General features: G+C 32.8%; 3 pseudogenes; all 3 read right to left on the reverse strand.

Moving 5' to 3' along the window:
* Positions 1 to 3,232: 3,232 nt before the first annotated feature.
* LOC120114265 lies at positions 3,233 to 3,962 on the reverse strand (annotated as a pseudogene).
* Positions 3,963 to 5,167: 1,205 nt separating this feature from the next.
* LOC120114264 lies at positions 5,168 to 5,895 on the reverse strand (annotated as a pseudogene).
* A 1,204-nt stretch (positions 5,896 to 7,099) lies between these two features.
* Positions 7,100 to 11,095, reverse strand: LOC120114257 (annotated as a pseudogene).
* Positions 11,096 to 24,029: the final 12,934 nt, after the last annotated feature.

Genomic DNA, 24,029 nt, shown 5'->3' on the forward strand with positions numbered 1-24,029 from the left:
ACCTGAAATATATATCTCATATGTCAAGTTTCAAGCTGATAAATCATATAATCAACTACAAAATAATGAGCTTAGTAATGTTAAAATCTGATCAAATTTGTTAAAGTTTAATCACAAAAGGTAATGCCTATGCAAAGGACATTACAGACAGAATCATTTTGGTTCACAAAAAAATATTCATATATTGAGGTCATTCACAAAATAAGTTTTGTGCAACTTCAATCCCTAGTAGAAGCTTGTGCTTCTTGAGTTGCATGTGAAGGGTTACAGACATTTGTGTTGAACCAAGTTGATTGTTGGTGGAGGAGTCACATTTGGCATCATCCATCTAATAGTAGTCGATAGAGGAAGAAAATGTCTCATTGGAGGTATTGTTTGCCTTTGAGGTTGATGTTGAGTAGATGATGAAGGTTGATGGTGGCCAAATGGAGGTTGATAATGTTGGTGGCTTCTAACCATGGGTCTTCTAATAGGTTGGTTTGCACCAACTTCTCCTCGACAAGTCCTTCGATTGTGCCCTTGCTCACCACATTTGGTGAAATTTCCATGGTACCCTCTCCTACTCAATTTGGGATTAACAACTTCATCAGTTTATTTTCTCATCTTTTTTTCAGCCTTCCCGGTGGCCTCCTTAAAGTAGGTGGCAATATTGGTTCCATGGCATTTATTGTTTTCCATTGAAGAGGACCTATTTAAAAATCAAAGTAGAAAATATAAAATAAAGTGAAAAAACAACACAAATTAAAAAAATGAATAATTAGATTGAATTAGAGGTGATACATTTCACGAGATTAATCATGTTAGAGTATATAACAACTTGGGTACTCTTTTTGTAGTACTCGTTAACATAATTTTTCGGTCTTTCATTATTATGTGGAAAGACAGATGTTGCATGGACACAAGGGATACCAGTCAGGTCCCATTTTCTACATGAACATGAATGCTGACTAAGGTCCATAGTATGCTGGTGACCAGGACCAGCTTGAACTTGATATATGAGTCCACCAACATGTGAGGGCCAACATCTGAACAAAATACAGAACAATCAAAAAATAAAAGTAATTCAAAATTACATTTCCATCGAAGCAGTATGTTACATTTCCTAATACTTCACGCAGTAGGTTACCATCCAAGTAAACAGAAGCTGTAGGTTACCAATAGTTTAAACAAAATCATACTTGGATTTTTTTTCAATTATGTTGTCAATCTTTTTTTTTGGATTTTACCACACAGAGGCTTCGGGAACTTTTCAGCTTCCTTTTTTTTTCATAAGTTTTGTTCGAATGATCTCTATTATAGTTAAAATAGGCTTATCTCTAGTCTCCAAAATTGAATTCAAAGTAAATAAAATCATGTTAGTTACTAATTGAATAAACAAAAAAAATAACTACATTATTAAATATAGGTTGGGTCCTAGTTGAAAAGTGTGATATGGACCATTAGGTTGTGTCTTTCTCCTTAACCTAATTATATGCATAAACATACAAAGCTTTTAATTGAGTCATTGTATCTTCATACTCTCGCAAATATGTAGCTCGAGCGACCTTCCATACAACATCCTTAAGAGCTTTCCCTTTATAAATTGTCTTAAAATTGCTATACATGTGTCTCACGCATTTTCTTGTCTCTAAATTAGAAAAGATTTCTTGAATTACTTCGACAAGTCCCTACATTACAAACAAAAAGCAAAGTTAGTAAATAAAATCATAATAAATGACATGTTAAGCGATGGAAGTGGAATAGGGTTACCTTTTGTTTGTCAAACATAAAACAAATGTTATATGAGTCATCAATCTCCAATTCATTTTTGAGTATGTACAAAAACCAAAACCAAGATCCAGAGTTTTCATTCTCCACTGCAGTGTATGCTATATGATATATTTGATCATTTGCATCAATACACACTACTGCTAGCAAATACCCATGAAAATAACTCTTCAAAATAGAATGCTTTGAAACCATCTTTGCAAGCTTGTAGACAAACATACAATCTTTCGAATAATCTACAATCTTTCGAATAATCTACAATCTATATGACAAATTATAGTTGTTCCGGGATTTTTAGTTCTCAACTCATGCAAGTAATCATAAATCCTTCTGTATTGTGCTTTGTGGTTGCCTTCAATTATACCAATTGCCTCAATCTTAGCCCTTCCAAAAGTTGTAAGTGATACATTTGAAACAACTTTTCCATGATATCCCTTTTCAGTGATCTTACAACATAGTTAAGATTGACCATAAATTTTCTTATGTAATACTTGGTCATCCAAGAAGTTGTGATATTCCTATTTTTCATGACATTTGAACAATTATGAGAGTCAACAAAAGTTTTTATTTGCCAAGTTTGGTTCGTACTTCCTTTAGGGTTTATTGGGGCTTGCCATAATTTCTACGGACAATTGAGACTACAAATTGCCTGAAGCCTTTTGCCATCAAGCTTTATTGGAACCCTATTGACGCTTCCATATTATCTAATAGCTTCATTGATGACAATCATATTAGGAAAGATTAAACCCTTACTAAATTTAGGGTTGGCTATGTCAATTTCCTTATTAAACTCGTAGAACCTAGGACCATCTAAGTCAGACTCAAGATTAGTACGAAGTTCATCAAATTTCTCAACATCTAATTTTGGCTCAGGATTCATGCTCACATCATCAGGTACACAATCATTCATTTGTCATTGAATACTCATTCTTATATTCTCGTACTCTATATCTCTTTCATCAAACCCTAATTCATCATCACTATTGAGAAATTAAGATTCAATGAATAAACTTTGATATTTTATTATGCTTAACATGACACTACATCATAACCAGCTTATATAGCAGCTATGACTTCAAGCTTACTCAATCTCTTAACTTCCTATAGCAACATTCATAACAGAATCCAAAACAACCATAACAACTCACACCACACTTAATGCACACATTAGCAGTGCATGTTCTAGAATACACTGCATATTCTAGAATGCATATTCCAATATTCTCCATACTATTTTCCTTCTTCTTGAGCAAATAAGAAAACATGCACTTTGGGTCGAAATTGGTCGAAGATTTGGACAATGATTTAGTAAATCATCCGTTCTAGTTGAATCGAAAGTGCGATGCTTTCTTCTGTTCGACTTGAATCGAAAGTGTGATGCCTCCTTCTGTTCAACTTGAATCGAAAGTGCAATGCTTCATTCCGTTCTAATTTAATCAATTTTTTTAGAGCTTACTCGTTCATATTAAGCACCAACTGATTTTACACCTTCTGCAACCGCAAGACTAACAGTCCCAAGGCCAAAAATAGCAACAATAGCCCTTGGTTCAACTTTGGTTGTATTCCAAACTGCTCCAAGCCCAGTTAGAACACCACAACCAAGAAGGCATACTTTGTCCAAAGGAGCTTGTAGATCAATCTTTGCAACACTAACATCATACACAACCATGTACTAGCTAAACGTTGAGGTCCCCATGAAGTGGAAGATTGGTTTCCTATTTACTAAGAAGTAGATCTGGTGATCATTCATCATGACACCAGCTCCAGTGGGAGTCCTAACTTTGCCACATAGGTTTGTTTTTCTTGATTTGCAGAACTTGCATTCTCTACACTCCGCGTGGTAACAAGAGATGACATGATCACCTGGTTGGACTTCAGTTACACTTTCACCCATACTTTCTACTATCCCAGTAGCCTCATCTCCAAGAATTCATGGGAATAGAACCTCAGGATCATTTCCGCTCCAAGTGTATGCATCAGTGTGGCAGAGTGTAGTGAAGAGAATCTTGATCTGAACCTCAACAGCCTGCGACAAAGCCACCTGGACATTCTCAATTACCAGTGACTTGTTTGGTTCATAAGCCACCGCCGCTTTGCAAGTAATGACTTGGCCTTGAGTCGTCATTGATGAATAAGAGACTGTAGAAGATAGAGATCTCAAATCAGAGAGAGATAATGATTTATTTAATAGTTTGAGGTTGAGAGAGGGGGCTGACTTTGTTGAACATTTCATGTGCTTTCTCGGTTTGACCCATGTAGCCCAGCAACAACTTGGCATGCTCCTTGACCAATTCACTTCGCTCAATGAACAACTCCATTTTGGCGATTTACAATCTCCTCCATCTTGCCTCCATATCTTTTTCGACAGCTCGAAAACATTCTGTTCATGGGCTTTCAACAGAGCAATCTCATCGTCTTCACTGAATAACTACTGGAAAATCAGCTTCTTCGCATCTTCACCAGTTTTTTCAACCTCCTCAATAACAAGAGTTACGGTGTTATTCCATTCTTCCACGACTTTCTTCTTGGGTTGTTTCGCTTCCTTAGCATCCAACTCCGTCTTATCAGGCTATTTTGATGAACAAGCCTTAACGAGAGAAGACAAGGGTTTGTTGGATTTGAGTTTTGGGGTTTGAGGTTCATTATCATCTTTTTTTCCCTCAGATGAGGATTCAACGTCTTCGTCCTTGGAGGTAGTCTCCTCATCTTCTTCAGAAGTAGAAGAGGTTGGTGGAACTCTAATGTGGTTTGAATAATTCGGTGCCATCGATTTTCAATTCTGAGAAAGAAGAATAGCGAGGTTAATTGATTGCGAAGACCAACAAAATGGAAGAGAGATGGTCGCATGATCATCGGCGAATGATACCTTGTTGAGAAATTCAGATTCAATGAATAAAATCTAATATTTTATTATGCTTAACATGGAACTACATCGTAACCAACTTATATAGCATCTATGACTTTAAGCTTACTCAATCTCTTAACCTCCTATAGCAACATTCATAACAGAATCCAAAACAACCATAACAACTCACACCACACTCAATGCACACATTAGCGGTGTATATTCTAAAATGCACTGTATATTCTAGAATGCATATTCCAATATTCCCCATACTCTTTTCCTTCTTCTTGAGCAAATAATAAAACCTGCACTTTGGGTTGAAATTGGTCGAAGATTTGGACAATGAACAGTACCATGCTACAATACCAAAATGCTAAATTTTCCCGCTTATAAATAGGGAACCGATTCCCCAGCTACAGTATTTCTACAATACTTCCGTAAAACGTACATAAAACTCGTAAAAATTTAACCGTTCATTACTATACATTTACATTTACATAAATACGTTCAAAACATTAGAAAAGTCGATCAGAGCATTTGTACTAAATAACTCTATTAAGCACCAACTGATTTTACACCTTCTGCAACCGCAAGACTAACAGTCCCAAGGCCAAAAATAGCAACAATAGCCCTTGGTTCAACTTTGGTTGTATTCCAAACTGCTCCAAGCCCAGTTAGAACACCACAACCAAGAAGGCATACTTTGTCCAAAGGAGCTTGTAGATCAATCTTTGCAACACTAACATCATACACAACCATGTACTAGCTAAACGTTGAGGTCCCCATGAAGTGGAAGATTGGTTTCCTATTTACTAAGAAGTAGATCTGGTGATCATTCATCATGACACCAGCTCCAGTGGGAGTCCTAACTTTGCCACATAGGTTGTTTTTCTTGATTTGCAGAACTTGCATTCTCTACACTCCGCGTGGTAACAAGAGATGACATGATCACCTGGTTGGACTTCAGTTACACTTTCACCCATACTTTCTACTATCCCAGTAGCCTCATCTCCAAGAATTCATGGAATAGAACCTCAGGATCATTTCCGCTCCAAGTGTATGCATCAGTGTGGCAGAGTGTAGTGAAGAGAATCTTGATCTGAACCTCAACAGCCTGCGACAAAGCCACCTGGACATTCTCAATTACCAGTGACTTGTTTGGTTCATAAGCCACCGCCGCTTTGCAAGTAATGACTTGGCCTTGAGTCGTCATTGATGAATAAGAGACTGTAGAAGATAGAGATCTCAAATCAGAGAGAGATAATGATTTATTTAATAGTTTGAGGTTGAGAGAGGGGGCTGACTTTGTTGAACATTTCATGTGCTTTCTCGGTTTGACCCATGTAGCCCAGCAACAACTTGGCATGCTCCTTGACCAATTCACTTCGCTCAATGAACAACTCCATTTTGGCGATTTACAATCTCCTCCATCTTGCCTCCATATCTTTTTCGACAGCTCGAAAACATTCTGTTCATGGGCTTTCAACAGAGCAATCTCATCGTCTTCACTGAATAACTACTGGAAAATCAGCTTCTTCGCATCTTCACCAGTTTTTTCAACCTCCTCAATAACAAGAGTTACGGTGTTATTCCATTCTTCCACGACTTTCTTCTTGGTTGTTTCGCTTCCTTAGCATCCAACTCCGTCTTATCAGGCTATTTTGATGAACAAGCCTTAACGAGAGAAGACAAGGGTTTGTTGGATTTGAGTTTTGGGGTTTGAGGTTCATTATCATCTTTTTTTCCCTCAGATGAGGATTCAACGTCTTCGTCCTTGGAGGTAGTCTCCTCATCTTCTTCAGAAGTAGAAGAGGTTGGTGGAACTCTAATGTGGTTTGAATAATTCGGTGCCATCGATTTTCAATTCTGAGAAAGAAGAATAGCGAGGTTAATTGATTGCGAAGACCAACAAAATGGAAGAGAGATGGTCGCATGATCATCGGCGAATGATACCTTGTTGAGAAATTCAGATTCAATGAATAAAATCTAATATTTTATTATGCTTAACATGGAACTACATCGTAACCAACTTATATAGCATCTATGACTTTAAGCTTACTCAATCTCTTAACCTCCTATAGCAACATTCATAACAGAATCCAAAACAACCATAACAACTCACACCACACTCAATGCACACATTAGCGGTGTATATTCTAAAATGCACTGTATATTCTAGAATGCATATTCCAATATTCCCCATACTCTTTTCCTTCTTCTTGAGCAAATAATAAAACCTGCACTTTGGGTTGAAATTGGTCGAAGATTTGGACAATGAACAGTACCATGCTACAATACCAAAATGCTAAATTTTCCCGCTTATAAATAGGGAACCGATTCCCCAGCTACAGTATTTCTACAATACTTCCGTAAAACGTACATAAAACTCGTAAAAATTTAACCGTTCATTACTATACATTTACATTTACATAAATACGTTCAAAACATTAGAAAAGTCGATCAGAGCATTTGTACTAAATAACTCTATTAAGCACCAACTGATTTTACACCTTCTGCAACCGCAAGACTAACAGTCCCAAGGCCAAAAATAGCAACAATAGCCCTTGGTTCAACTTTGGTTGTATTCCAAACTGCTCCAAGCCCAGTTAGAACACCACAACCAAGAAGGCATACTTTGTCCAAAGGAGCTTGTAGATCAATCTTTGCAACACTAACATCATACACAACCATGTACTAGCTAAACGTTGAGGTCCCCATGAAGTGGAAGATTGGTTTCCTATTTACTAAGAAGTAGATCTGGTGATCATTCATCATGACACCAGCTCCAGTGGGAGTCCTAACTTTGCCACATAGGTTTGTTTTTCTTGATTTGCAGAACTTGCATTCTCTACACTCCGCGTGGTAACAAGAGATGACATGATCACCTGGTTGGACTTCAGTTACACTTTCACCCATACTTTCTACTATCCCAGTAGCCTCATCTCCAAGAATTCATGGGAATAGAACCTCAGGATCATTTCCGCTCCAAGTGTATGCATCAGTGTGGCAGAGTGTAGTGAAGAGAATCTTGATCTGAACCTCAACAGCCTGCGACAAAGCCACCTGGACATTCTCAATTACCAGTGACTTGTTTGGTTCATAAGCCACCGCCGCTTTGCAAGTAATGACTTGGCCTTGAGTCGTCATTGATGAATAAGAGACTGTAGAAGATAGAGATCTCAAATCAGAGAGAGATAATGATTTATTTAATAGTTTAAGGTTGAGAGAGGGGGCTGACTTTGTTGAACATTTCATGTGCTTTCTCGGTTTGACCCATGTAGCCCAGCAACAACTTGGCATGCTCCTTGACCAATTCACTTCGCTCAATGAACAACTCCATTTTGGCGATTTACAATCTCCTCCATCTTGCCTCCATATCTTTTTCGACAGCTCGAAAACATTCTGTTCATGGGCTTTCAACAGAGCAATCTCATCGTCTTCACTGAATAACTACTGGAAAATCAGCTTCTTCGCATCTTCACCAGTTTTTTCAACCTCCTCAATAACAAGAGTTACGGTGTTATTCCATTCTTCCACGACTTTCTTCTTGGGTTGTTTCGCTTCGTTAGCATCCAACTCCGTCTTATCAGGCTATTTTGATGAACAAGCCTTAACGAGAGAAGACAAGGGTTTGTTGGATTTGAGTTTTGGGGTTTGAGGTTCATTATCATCTTTTTTTCCCTCAGATGAGGATTCAACGTCTTCGTCCTTGGAGGTAGTCTCCTCATCTTCTTCAGAAGTAGAAGAGGTTGGTGGAACTCTAATGTGGTTTGAATAATTCGGTGCCATCGATTTTCAATTCTGAGAAAGAAGAATAGCGAGGTTAATTGATTGCGAAAACCAACAAAATGGAAGAGAGATGGTCGCATGATCATCGGCGAATGATACCTTGTTGAGAAATTCAGATTCAATGAATAAAATCTAATATTTTATTATGCTTAACATGGAACTACATCGTAACCAACTTATATAGCATCTATGACTTTAAGCTTACTCAATCTCTTAACCTCCTATAGCAACATTCATAACAGAATCCAAAACAACCATAACAACTCACACCACACTCAATGCACACATTAGCGGTGTATATTCTAAAATGCACTGTATATTCTAGAATGCATATTCCAATATTCCCCATACTCTTTTCCTTCTTCTTGAGCAAATAATAAAACCTGCACTTTGGGTTGAAATTGGTCGAAGATTTGGACAATGAACAGTACCATGCTACAATACCAAAATGCTAAATTTTCCCGCTTATAAATAGGGAACCGATTCCCCAGCTACAGTATTTCTACAATACTTCCGTAAAACGTACATAAAACTCGTAAAAATTTAACCGTTCATTACTATACATTTACATTTACATAAATACGTTCAAAACATTAGAAAAGTCGATCAGAGCATTTGTACTAAATAACTCTATTAACATGCCAACATATATATTACATAAACATACATACTTTGTAAGGTTCTTCTGATCTGGTCTTCAAATGATGATATGCTGCCTTGCTGCTCTTAAGATCGATCTTCTTGTTTTTATGTACCTATGTGTAAATCACTTACACGCTAAGTCATAGACTTAGTGAGGCATATAAATATAATAATTATGCATTCCTTATGAATATGAATGTGCAATTTATCCATTCAATCATGTCATATGTAATTATGATGAATATGAACATTTTATAAGCCCATGTACATTACTGAGAACTCAAGGTATTTGAGTACATTGAGGTTGTGCACTATTGCTGTCACCACAGCTAGTATAAGTCCCACTGAGTGGCATATGAAATTTGTCCCGAAAGACCTGTGAATATGTCCCGAAAGACCTATGAGTTGTCCCGAAGGACATATGAAACCCTCAACTCTTGGCATGCTATACCTATAGTTCTCATATCGTATACTATGGGCATTATTCTTATGTTTCATATGTTCATGTGCTTATGTCATTTCTCTTGTGATCACATAGCTCATATTACTTATCATATCACATGTGCATTTGAATCTATTCACATATATCATTTATCAAATCATATGAACATATATACTTGATGCATGTATTATAATAATTATCATGTATGCATGTTCATAACTATTGTACTATAAAAATCAACATAGGAATTAGACTTATCACAAATCTTATTCCATTGTACTATACTTATAATATGCACTCACCTTGGCCTTTCTTTCGTTGATTCAATCCTAACTCTTCGATTGTTCTGGAACAAGATTACGTTTTATATCTACATAAACATAATTTCCAAGACAATTATCAAAAGCCTAAACCTTGCAATTAACCTCTAATAGCTTAAACAAATTTAAGGAATTAATATTTCATTTTTCCTTTAGGGGGAATCGGTTCCCTACTGTGGGGGTATCGGTTCCCCTATTATGTTCTGGAAATTTTCACCCAAAAATTCATCAACTCATCACTGAATTTCCTCATACAAAACTCCTTTCATACCACTAAATTCAACTACAACCATTTTAACTAACTTCTATCATTCACACACCTTATTATCTCCAATACTTCATTCAAATTCTTAAAGCTAAGAATCATACCAAATTTTCCACATGTTTTAAATCTAATTCTAACACTCCATATTCCTTAATTAACCTCTTGACAAGTCAAAAATCTTATTCAAACTTCAAAAACTCATCCATATCAAAATTTCATCTAAAAATTCATTCTTCAAATCCATCTCTAAAACATTTATCTTGTTGTTTTAATGTCATATAAGCTTTCCTTTAGCTTATATAACATCCAAACTTTCATTACTAAACCAAAAATCAAAGAAACAACCAAGATTCATATTCTTACCTTGAGCTTGGGTGCTTCACGTTTGGGAGAAGACGAAGATGAAGAAAGAATGAAGAAAAAATGAGAGAAATCTGGAAACATTTGTTTCCTACATAAGCCCCACGTGGGTTTATAATATAACCCCATTTAATATTTTATTCATCCACTTGTTCAATGACCTATTTACCCTTTTACTTCTCATTCATTTATTAATTCATCCTATATCAACATCTTTCAATTAATTCATTCACTTTTCAATTTATTTAATTTAGTCATTGAATTTAAAAATCTTACACTTAAATCACTAACCCGATATTGAGGATGTTACATGGTAACAAGAGATGACATGATCACCTGGTTGGACTTCAGTTACACCTTCACCCACACTTTCTACTATCCCAGTAGCCTCATATCCAAGAATGCATGGGAATAGAACCTCAGGATCCTTTCCGCTCCAAGTGTATGCATCAGTGTGGCAGAGTATAGTGAAGAGAATCTTGATCTGAACCTCACTAGCCTGCGGTGGAGCCATCTGGACATTCTCAATTACCAGTGACTTGTTTGGTTCATAAGCCACCGCCGCTTTGCAAGTAATGACTTAGCCTTGAGTCGCCATTGATGAATAAGAGACTGTAGAAGATAGAGATCTCAAATCAGAGAGAGATAATGATTTATTTAATAGTTTGAGGTTGAGAGAGGGGGTGAACTTTGCTGAACATTTCATGTGATTTCTCGGTTTGACCCATGTCACCCAGCAACAACTTGGCATGCTCCTTGACCAATTCACTTCACTTAATGAACAACTCCAGTTTGGCGATTTACAATCTCCTCCATCTTGCCTCCATATCTTTTTCGACAGCTCGAAAACATTCTGTTCATGGGCTTTCAACAGAGCAATCTCGTCGTCTTCACTGAATAACTGTTGGAAAATCAGCTTCTTCGCATCTTCACCAGTTTTTTCAACCTCCTCAACAGTAGGAGTCACGATGTTATTCCCTTCTTCCACGACTTTCTTCTTGGGTAGTTTCGCTTCCTTGGCATCCAGCTCCGTCTCATCAGGCTATTTTGATGAACAAGCCTTAACGAGAGAAGATAAAGGCTTTTTGGATCTGAGTTTTAGGTTCATTATCATCTTCTTCTTCCTCAGATGAGGATTCAACGTCTTCGTCCTTGGAGATAGTCTCCTCATCTTCTTCAGAAGTAGAAACAGTTGGTGGAACTTCAATGTGGTTTGAACAATTCGGTGCCATAGATTTTCAATTATGAGAAAGAAGAATAGCGAGGCCAATTGATTGCAAAGACCAACAAAACGAAAGAGAGATGGCCACAGGATCATCGACGAATGATACCATGTTGAGAAATTAAGATTCAATTAATAAATTTTGATATTTTATTATGCTTAACATGCAACTACATCATAACCACCTTATATAGCATCTATGACTTCAAGTTTACTCAATCTCTTAACTTCCTACAGCAACATTCATAACAGAATCCAAAATAACAATAACAACTCACACTACACTCAATGCACACAAGCGGTGCATGTTCTAGAATGCACTGCATATTCTAGAATGCATATTCTAATAATCACTAACCTCAAATTATTCTACATCTTCTACTTCTACTTCTTCCTCGACTACATCTTCAACTTCTACTTCTTCATCGATTTATACTTCTTTTACTTCTTCCTCAGCTTGCACTTCTTTTTCTCTATATCTATTTTCAAAAGCACCATTTTTTTCAACCAGATAAATATGAATGTACCTATTACTAGGCAAACTGTTGACCACTTCCACACAATTAAAATCCATTCGCATTGGCCTAAGAGAAGCTTTAGTTAAAGCACCACCTGATAATTGTCAATCCACTTCAAAAGGACCAACAAACTTTAACTTATCCATCATATCATATACATCAAACATGGAGAAGCTCAATGCATCAAGAATATCATAATATGCAATAGAAGTAGATATGTATTCTACTACATGTGAAAAACAAAAATTCCCACTGTAATAAATTACACAACTAAAATAGTTTGAATTAGGATCTGCAAAGATCATGTTACTGTATTAGTTGGATGCAAAATCTTCTGACCCTACTTATTACTTTATACATTAGTTTTAAACTATACCAGATCATACAAACAAACAAAATTCAACATGGCATACAAACTACAGTGATACTTTATATACAATATACTATACAAACAAAACAAATAAAATATGTATCATATGTAAGAAGAAAGCCAATTAGAATATACCTTACAAAAACTTTATTAAATAATCAATGAAAAACAATATTGACCGCATATTACTCAGCAACCTCGTATGGACAAAGCAAACAGTTCAATAAATAATCCATATTCTCAAAAAAAAAAAGTAAAAAAACATTAACAAAGAACTACAAAACAATATGGACCACATATGAGAAAAAAACCACAAAGTAATAATCTACTACAAAAACCTTAAAAATAATCGAAGAAAACAAAAGCATAATTCATATCGAAGAAAACAAAACAAAAGCATAACCCTTAACCCATATTATTGAAGAAACCAACCACTTCAATAAATATGATCAAACAACCAGTTCAAAAAGTACAAATAATGACATTTTTACCATACTCTATTGCATTATCCCCTTTTCATGAAGATGCTCTTCAATCATTTCTTCGAACCCACAAAATAAACCCTAATCACATCAAGAACATAAAGCACCCACAAGAAACCCTAAAGTTAAGAACTTTTGAACCCAAATAACTTTCTCCCATCCCTGACAACTTTTGATTTTACCTAGAGAAAATGAATCCACGAATAATCCTGAAAGAACTCAAATGAATCCCCGAGAAAATGAACTTAAAATGAAGCACCCAAAAGGTTTTCCCAAATCCCGCATTTTTTTAGAATAAGAGGGTTATTACTGTGTCATCCACTTTAATTAGTTTAAGGGAGTAAAAAATGGTTTAAACATTGACTTCATTTTTTTAATCCGCTTGGAAATGTCGTGTTTTTTATTTAACTTAATTATCGTACCAGGTCATCATTTGTTTAATGGTTAACGGCCGTTAAACTTGCAATGACTAAATCTTTAACTTTCGAAAATGTAAGTGACCAAATCTTGTTTAAGTAAAAACGTAAGTGACCATATCCTATGAATTTTGAAATCAGTGACAAAAAATGTACAAAACTAAAAGATAAGTGACTAACCATGTAGTTAACCCTTATTAGTTTTATTTGTGTTATCCAAGATTTTGCATGCATTATTGCTTTTTTATTTTTATTTATTTATAAGTAACTTTAAAAATATCTTAAAATTTAATGGTATGATGAAATATTATTATTAATTAATTTTATAAAATATTATAAAATATTTTCATAATTATTTCAATTATTTATTTATTTATTTTTGGTATAACCACCATTATTTGATGTATTGATCGACTAATCCAGATCGAATACTGCAGATACAAGGGCGACCCTCCTAATCAGTTTACTCCATTCGCAATTGTCAGATAACAAAAACAAAAAAAAAATAGATTTCTTTTTTAGAATTAGTCGAAGGATTTAAGTGCTAAAAATAGGGGTTAATTATTTATTTTCCTCAAAAAAGTTAGATGGTTGTTGGTATAAGCGGACATAAATGTATCGTCTCAGTTGCATGCGCACATGCATTCAGAAGCATGAAAGGAAGAAAGTTTCTTACACGCAACTTTTTCCAAGCGAGGAGCGTCTGGGTGAAAGATGCTCAGAGATCGAACGAACTCTCCGAATTCTATAAACCCATCCCTGTTGGCATCAAATAAATGGAACATCTATTACCAAACCAGGAATTTTTCAGTTCAGCAGTTGTCTCGTGAAACAACGGAACCAGCTGTGAAAGATAATGTTTACCCTGTTTGCAAGTAGGCTTTGCTTGTCTCTGTTCCTGAACAAGCCAATCCGAAACTCTTCCTGTATGTTAGAAATTAGTCTCCATTAATAATACCTGCATGCTTCTTCTTCTTTTCCTAAAGAAAATAAAACTTGCCTTGCTTATATAGCTGTCATCATCGAGACAAGTGCTTATTTTTCTGAAGCTCATGCAAAGCTTGAATCTCAGTTTCTTTAACTGCATCAACATTGTTAGTAAGAGATCAGTGAAGCTCAAACCCTAGAAGAAAATATAGCTAGCTCACTTACAGCATGTTTGAGCAGCAAGAACGGAGGGATCTTCATATTTAACCCGATTCTTCGTGTAAACGGAGCCCATCAAATGTTTTCTTAATTTGGTTGAGGTCATATAATTACTGTAGATAGAGACCTTGTGCTAATGTTCATTTATTCGCCATGAGCGTGGGTTATTATTGTCCGAAGATTTCCATTTGTTCACCATGAACGTGGCTATATCTTTATTCCTGATTTACGGGTATAGCAAATGTAGTCAACTTCAGACAGAATGTGGTTCTTCCTTCGCGGTGAAGTGTTTTGATCGAAATGGAATTGTCTACTACAGAATCTGGAAAATGGACAAAAGCTTGCAACTATTTATTCCATTCATAGTGCCTGTTAAGTCATTGGGTTGAGTTTGCTTCAACCTCATAAGGCTTATTGGGCTAATAAATTGGTGGGTAATGGCCTGGAAAGTCTTTAGTTCTCCTCTTATTTTCTTTGCTCGAGTTACAATTTTCTATTAATGTGTGGTAATTATAAGATATGTTATAAATATCGTTTATGACAATGGATGTTCATTTCATTTAATATTTTTAACCTCTCAAAGTTACTGTACAATAATGATTAAGTTTAAATTGGCTATAGTAACTTATGATTTTAGAGCCTATAAAAGGTTGCATGTGCAAGCTCTTTATATATGAGTAATAAAAGATACTATTCACTCTTATATTGTGTTATACATTTATATAGTTTTATAACACGTTATCAACATGATTTTGTTAAGAAATATTTTTTACAAAAAAAAAAAATCAAGTATCGTCTCTATCTAATCAGAGGTAAATTATATATCTTTCATTAATTTTTTTCTTAAAAGTTCATGTCATTGAATGAAAGAATCATGTCGTTTTTAATTCTAAAAGTTTCTACAATTCAATGCTAAATTTAAAGAGTTTTTATTGTTTTATTTTCTTAAAATCATTAAGCCATTGAATAATTTTTAAATAATAAATAAAATTTAAACATTTCACGTCGTTTAACTTGTTTTCTTTAATGTTCACATTGTTGAATATTTATTATATTTATCTACGGTTATGTTATTAACTTTTTATTGTATTAAAGTTTATATTAATAAATAGTTATCAATAATATTGATCATTTATTTTAATTAATTTATTTGTTTTATGTTAGTATATCAATGACAAATCTTGCGAACTTAGAATTCGTGGCTCTAGACATTTCCATAAAGAACTATTTGTCATGGATTTTAAACTCTGAAATATACCTAGATGCAAATGGTCTAGGTGACACTATTAAAGAAGAGAATAAAGAATCTGCTCAAAATAAGGTTAAAGCCATGATATTTCTTCGTCGTCACTTCCATGAAGGACTAAAATATGAATATTTGATTGTTAAAGATCCCCTTGTTCTTTAAAATAATCTAAAGGAAAGCTATGGCCACCAGAAAATTGTTATACTTCCTAAAGCTTAATATGATTAGTGCATTTGAGATTACAAGATTTCAAATCAGTAAGCGAATATAACTCAACCATGTTTCAAATTACTTCACAATTGAAATTATGTGGTTAGAGTATCACCGATGAGGATATGTTAGAAAAACATAATTCACTTTTCACACAAATAATATTGTTCTACATACACAATATCGTGAAAAAGGTTTTAAGAAATATTCTGTGTTGATATCTTGTCTTCTTGGGGCCGAGTAAAATAATGAATTGTTAATGAAAAATCATGTGTCTCGTTCTACTGGAGCCAGTCCATTCCCTGAAGTGAATGCAACGTCTTATAGTGGAAAAAAAATAAAGGCATCACCAACAATCGTGGTCGTGCTTATGGACGTGGTCGATGTCATTAACATGGTCGAGGACGTGGATGAAGTGGTCATTTTAAGAAATCTTAGAACCATAGGAAGTGGAATTATAAGATAATAAGAATGACAATAATCAGATTAAGAAAGCATAATCTTTATGCTATCGGTGCGGTGGTACAAACCATTGGTCTCATACTTGTCGTAAGCCAAAATATCTTGTGGACCTTTATTAACAATCAGTAAAAGATAAAGGAAAGAAAATATAAAAAAAATTTGTTTGTGGAAATGATAAAAATGAATACGACATAGATGGTCAAGCACACTAGAATGTTTCTGATTATGGCATTGTTGGTCAAACTCACTTGGATGTAGCTGATTTCTTCACCACCCCCTGAAGGGAATAATTGAAATTTCAATTTATTATTTAAAAGAATAATGTTTATGTTAATTTACTTTTTAAACACCATATTCGTTATATTTTAAACTTTCAAAATACTTATATGTTTTGAATATTTTTATGATATGTTTTTTCCTTTGAAGAATATGATTATTTCTCAAATACAATATACGATAAATTGTGAAGATTTATGCTTAGCAGACAATGTAACTACTCATACTATACTTAAGCATAAGGAATATTTTTTCTCATTTAACAATGCAACAAGCTAATGTTAGTACTATATCTGGAAGTACTAAAATCATAGAAGGCTCTAGAAGAGCAAATATATTATTACCAAATGGAACTAAATTTCAAATTAACAATGTGTTATACTTTCCGAAGTCTCAAAGAAATTTATTAAGTTTTAAATATATTCGTCAGAATGGATATCATATTAAGACTATAAATGAATGAGATGTTGAATATTTTCATATTACGAATATAACTCAAAGTAATAAAATAATTTTTGAAAACTTGTCGACACTCTCTTCTGGATTGTACTACACTAGAATTAGTACAATTGAAACACATGCTAATGTTAGGCCATCCCGGTTCAATTATGATGCAAAAAACTATTGAAAATTCACGTGGTCATTCATTAAAAAACCATTAGATTCTTCAAAGTAATGCTTTTTCAAGTAAAGCTTGTTCTCAAGGAAAATGAATTATTCTACCATTACTAACTAAGATAGATAATGAATCTATTAACTTTTTAGAACAGATACAAGGTGATATACGTGGACCCAAACACCCTCCTTATGGACCATTTAGATATTTTATGGTTTTAATTGATGCATCGACTAGATGGTCACATGTTTCCTTGTTATCAACCCGCAAACTAGCGTTTGTGAGCTTACTTGTTTAGTTAATTAAACTACGAGAACATTTTCTTGATTTTTCTATAAAGACATTTTGTCTTGATAATACTGGTGAATTTACTTCTCAAGCATTCAATGATTATTGTATGCCAATTGGAATAAGTGTTGAAAATCATGTAGCTCATGTTTATGGACATAATAGTCTTGTAGAGTCATTTATTAAGCGCCTTCAATTAATTTCAAGACTGTTGCTAATGAAATCAAAACTTCCAATTTTTGTTTGGGGTCATGCTATTTTATACGCAATATCATTAATTCACATCATGGCAATAAGTTATCATAAATTCTCCCTATTACAAATGGTTTTTGGTCAAGAACGAAATATTTTTCATCTTAGAATTTTTGGGAGTGCAGTATATATTCATATTACTCCACCATAATGCAAAAAGATGGGTCTTCAAAGGAGATTGGGAATATATGTTGGATTTGAATCCGCTTCAATAATCAAATATCTTGATCCTTTTATGGGGAATTTATATACAACTAGGTTTGCTGACTGCCATTTTAATGAGTTAGTTTTCCCAACATTAGGGGGAGAAAATAATCATTTGGAAAGGAAACTAAGTTGGAATGAATTATAATTATCTCATTTTTATCCACGTACCCAACAATGTGAACTGAAAGCTAAAAAGATAATTCATTTACAAAATTTTAGCATATCAACTGCCAGATGCTTTTACAATCCTAAAGGAGTGATTAAATCACATATACCTACATATACCAGCAATGAACGCTCCAATTAAAATTGATGTCCTGAAGGGACAAACTCTAGTTGTTAATGAGTCGTTGGCACGCTTGAAGCGTGGTAAACCATTATGTTATAAGGAAAAGAATCCTCGAAAAAAGAAAAGGAGTTATATCTAATGATAGGCTGATAGAAGAATATGAAAAAAAATTTAGAAGATATTAAAAGATCTCTAGAAGACAATTTTGACATAACTCAGGTACCTAATAATAAAGATATCTCAACAAATTATGTCACGTCTATTAATAAGTGGAACCAAAATCAATTGACGTCGATGATATATTTGCATGTAATATAGCACTAGAGATTTTGAATGATAATTTAGATCATGAACATGTATCAATGGAACAATGTAAACAAATAAATGATTGGCCAAAATGGAAAGAGGCGATTTAGGCGAAACTAAAATCTCTTACAAAGAGAGAAGTATTCATACTTGTGGTCTGTACACTAAATAGTGTAAAACTCGTGGGATATAAATTGATTTTTGTGAGAAAGAGAAATGAAAAAGGAGAAATTATGATATATAAAGCTTGTTTGGTTACACAAGGATTTTCACAAAGACCCATAATCGATTATGAAGAAAAAAAATCCCTAATTATGGATGTAACTTCTTTTATATTTTTTATTTGCCCGACAATAAATGAAGGACTTGCTTTTTTCCTAATGGATGTTACAACCTATTTATGTGAGCCTCTTAATAATAACAGTTACATGAAACTTCCAGAAGGATTTAGTTTGCCAGAAGCAACTAATTCTGATTCTCAGGAACATTATATAATCAAATTAAATAAATCTCTTTATAGATTAAAACAATTTGGGCACATGTGGTATAATCACCTTAGCAAGTACTTATTAGTCGAAGGTTATAAGAACAGTCTGATTTTCCCATGCATTTTTATTAAGAGCTTCAACATTGGATTTGATTATTGCTGTGTACATTGATGATTTAAATATCATTGGAACTCTTAAAGAGATCTCAATAGAAATGGAATACTTAAATAAAATTTGAAATGAAAATCCTTGGAAAGACAAGATTTTGTCTTGGATTACATATTGAACACCTAGGGGATGGAATTCTTGTATATCAATCAACTTACATAGAAAAAATCCTAAAGAAATTCTACATGCATAGCGCACATCCGTTGAGCACCCCAATGGTTGTTTGATCGTTGGATGTAAATAAATATATTTTTCATTCTCCGGATAAAGATGAAAATCTTATTTGTCTAGAAGTATCATATTTAAGTGTTATTGGTACATTTATATATATTTCTAGTTATACACGACTTGATATATCATTTGTTTTCAATTTATTAGAAAGATTTAGCTAATGTCCAACCCGAAGACATTAGAATGGTGTGAAGTAGATATTTCATTATCTTTAAGGTGCGAAAGAAAAATGATTGTTTTTCCCCTATTTTATCCAAAACAGAATTGGTTGGTTTTGCAGATGCATGGTACTTATCTGATCTTATAATGTGTAATCACAAACTGGTTATGTATTTACATATGGTGGTACTACAAATTCTTGGCTCTCTACGAAACAGTCAATTACTGCCACTTCCTCTAATCATGTTGAAGTTTTGGCTATCCATGAAGCTAGCTGCGAATGTATGTGGCTAAGGTCTGTAATTAATCATATTCTAGAAGAATGTGGTTTATGCTCCGAAAGAATAACTCCGATAATCTTATATGAATATAATACAACCAACATTAACTAAGTCAAAGAATGATACATAAAAGGTGATAGAACAAAACACATCTCACCAAAGTTCTTTTTCATTCATGGTTTACAAAAGAATGGGGACATTAATGTCTAACAGATTTGTTCAATTGAAAATTTGATAGATCTATTTACTAAGGTGTTTCCTATTAGTACATTTGAAAAATTAATTTTCAATATTGGATTACGCCGCTTAAGAGATCTTTCATGATGTGTTCATGAGGGGGAGAAAATATGTGTCGTACTCTTTTTCTAGTAATGAACATCCAAGGGGGAGTGTTATAAATATCACTTATGATAATGTATGTTCATTTCATTTAATATTTTCTAACCTCTCATAGTTAATGTACTACAACGCTTAAGTTTAAATTGGCTATAGTAACTTATGATTTTAGATCCTATAAAAGGATGCACATGCAAGCTCTTTATATATGAGTAATAAAATATACTATTTACTCTTATATTCTGTTATACATTTATATAGTTTCATAACAAGATCGTATTAGTTTGAAATTCTCTTAACAATTCAACAATGAAGGCTCAAATACTTATGCTCGAACCATTTGACATTTCTTTAATGCTCATTTAAACCTAATTTCATTTCCACCACCGCTTATTGTTTCCTTATTTTTATACCAGGTCGAGTCGAATTGAGTCGGATTTATACTCTAAAAATTTGAGTCAGGTCAGAGTCGGGTGGAAGATATAATTTTCGGATAGGGTTAGATAGAAGATATATAATTTTTTGGTCGAATTGGGTTCGGGTAGAGGATATGTATTGGATTAGGTCAGGTTGTCAAAAACATGACCCTTTGCCACCTCTAATCTAAGTTTTGCATATTTTGGTAAATAGGGGACCTTTACATTTTAGTCCTTTGATTTTTTGTTTGGGGTGTTTGTTTTGCGAAATGTAAGATTATTTTTAGAGTGCGTTTGGTTTACGAAATGTAAGATTACTTTTGGGAATAAGATTACTGTAATGTAACATTACTCTGGAGATATTGTATTACCCTATTTGATTTGCTTAGCAATGCAAGATTATAGTGTTTGGTTGAGGAATATAAGATTACTTGGATGCATATTTTACCCAAATTATCCTTGTGATATATATATTTTTTAACAAGTAAAACTTTAATATTAAATTATAAATATTTGAATGAAAATTTATAAAAATATTTTAATTATTGCACTATCTAAGTTTAAAGAAAAAATACATTTAACACATAATTAATATAATTAGTATATCAAACTTATAATTTTAATTAATTTTTAGAAGTACCGTATTTATTTATATAAAATATAATATATAATATGAAAAATAATATTGTGGTCTCGAGTGGACAAATATACTAATTTTTAATATATAAGATGTATTTTCTAATAACTCAAAATTAAATATTATTTTAAATAATTACATTTTTACAATAATAATATTTTCACCTCATAAAATTATAAATATTTAATATACTAAATATTAAAAATATATAATAATTTTAACTATTCAAATTTATTAATATTTTATTAAATTAATCTATTTATTATTATTATTATTAAGTTTATAATTTTGAGTAAAACACGAAAAACAATAATTGAGAAGGTTTCATATGAAAAAATAACTATTTCAAGGGTATTTGTGTCCAAAGTGGCGTGAATTACTCATTACATAAGAATTTGGAGGTAATGACATTCTCACAATTTTAACAAAAAAATGCTACTATTGGTAAAAAGTTATTACATGGTAATAATTATTTTCGTGAACCAAACAATCGTAATACAATTCCGAAAAAGATCAATCTCTTTAGTATTGATCTTTTTCATTGACCAAACGCCCCCTTAGGAATAACATTACTAGAATGTAACATTACTATGAGAATGTTGTATTACCTTGTTTGGTTTGTTTAGCAGGAGTACAAAATTATAGTGTTTGATTGAAGGAATATAAGATTACTTGAATGCATATTTTACCAAATTATCCTTTTGATATATGCTTTTTTAAATAAACTTTAATATTAAATTATAAATATTTGAAAAAATCATAGAAATGTTTTAATCGTTATAACTTTTGAAAAAAAAATATATTTAATATATAATTAATATATTAAACTTCTATTTGTAAATAATTTTCATAAGAATCATATGTTTTTTTATATAAAATATAATATAATATGAAAAAAATAATATTGAGTCGGCAAAGATAATATTTTTCAATGTATAAGATTTGTTTTTTTTAATAACTTAAAGTTAGATATTATTTTAAATAATAACATTTTTACAATCATATTATTTTTCAACTCATAAATTATAAATAATTAATATACTGATTATTAAAAATATGAAATAATTTTATATATTCAAATTTATTAATATTTTACTAAATTAAACTCTTTGTATTTAATACTACTACTATTATTATTATATTTATAAATTTGAGTAAAATACAAAAAAATAAGAATTGAAAAAGATCATTATAAAAGAATTTATTAGTCTAAGGGTATTATTGTCTAAAGTGGTTTGAATTGTCTTATAACTAAGAATTTGGAGGTAATGCATGACTATTATTTTAATCAAGAAATGCTACTATTAGAATAAGAATTTTCTATAGTAATAATTTTTTTCTTGAACTAAACATAGGAATGCAATTTCAAAAAAAATTATTTTTTAATAATGTTATTTTTCGCGAACCAAACGTCACTATAGTGTATCATAATTATGGCTGTAGATACTATATTTTGTCGACAATTCTTGACATGGTCGTAAATATGTGGATTGAAGGTGGATTCGCAAAATTAGGACTTTTTGAATAACTTACAAAATTTTAATGATAGTTTTGGGTGAAGGAAAATATTATATTATATATATATATATATATATATATATATTATTAAAATTTATCTAATAATGGTTATAGGTTAAGTGATCAATAATTTATATACAAATCATAACAAATGTGGGCTTGATTTTTAAATTAGGTTTTTTTATTATTTCATTTAAGATTATGTAAAAACATTTTTCAAAAGATATATAAGTATAAAGAGACAAATATGATTGTAATAAAATTTTGATTATTATTTAGTTGTCAAAATGACAATTATTATTAATTATAAAAATATACTTTAATTAAATTGATATATAATTAATCAATAATATTATGACGGTGCAATAATAGTATGGATAAATATGGGATAATCAAAAGCTTCATGTCTCATGAGTATATTTTACACAAGGTCAAATTCTATGGTCAATATATATGCTATGCATAAGTTGTTGAATTATTTCACGTACTTTAATTTAAATAATTTGAGTTTATGCATTTTCAAAGCTAGAATTTCAATCATAAGTAAAATAGGGATGACTGAAATAATACACAACAATGATAATCCGGTATCAATTCGGTTCCATGGTTTAGTGGTCAGGATATTGGAGACTGAATCCAGTAAACCCGAGTTTAAATCTCAGTGAAACCTTCTGATTTTGACTTTTTGCCATTCTGCTGTGTCTCGTTGTGGACCATATATTTTGCTTACAACACTGGAAGCTCGTGACTGACTGTTTATCCATTTCCACTCAGAGGCAGAGCAATTGAAGAATAGGAGGGAATGGCTGTGGCGCTTCACCCCCACCACTCTCTCATAAAACCTCCTCCTTTCATCGCCCTTACTCTTCCATCTCTTTAACTTCCATCAACTACTCATTTAGGCCTACCATCCCTTTCTCCTTTACTTCTGAATATGAACGTACTGCTTCATCTGATGTCCAATCAGAATCTTCCACCATGCTTGCACTTGAAAAGATCCCCCTTTCAGGTACCATCCATATTCGTATAACTTGGATATCCTTTTAGTAAGTTAATATG

The sequence above is a fragment of the Hibiscus syriacus genome, unplaced genomic scaffold, assembly GCF_006381635.1.
Source record: "Hibiscus syriacus cultivar Baekdansim isolate YM2019G1 unplaced genomic scaffold, ASM638163v2 tig00110221_pilon, whole genome shotgun sequence".
NCBI classification, from domain to species: domain Eukaryota; kingdom Viridiplantae; phylum Streptophyta; class Magnoliopsida; order Malvales; family Malvaceae; genus Hibiscus; species Hibiscus syriacus.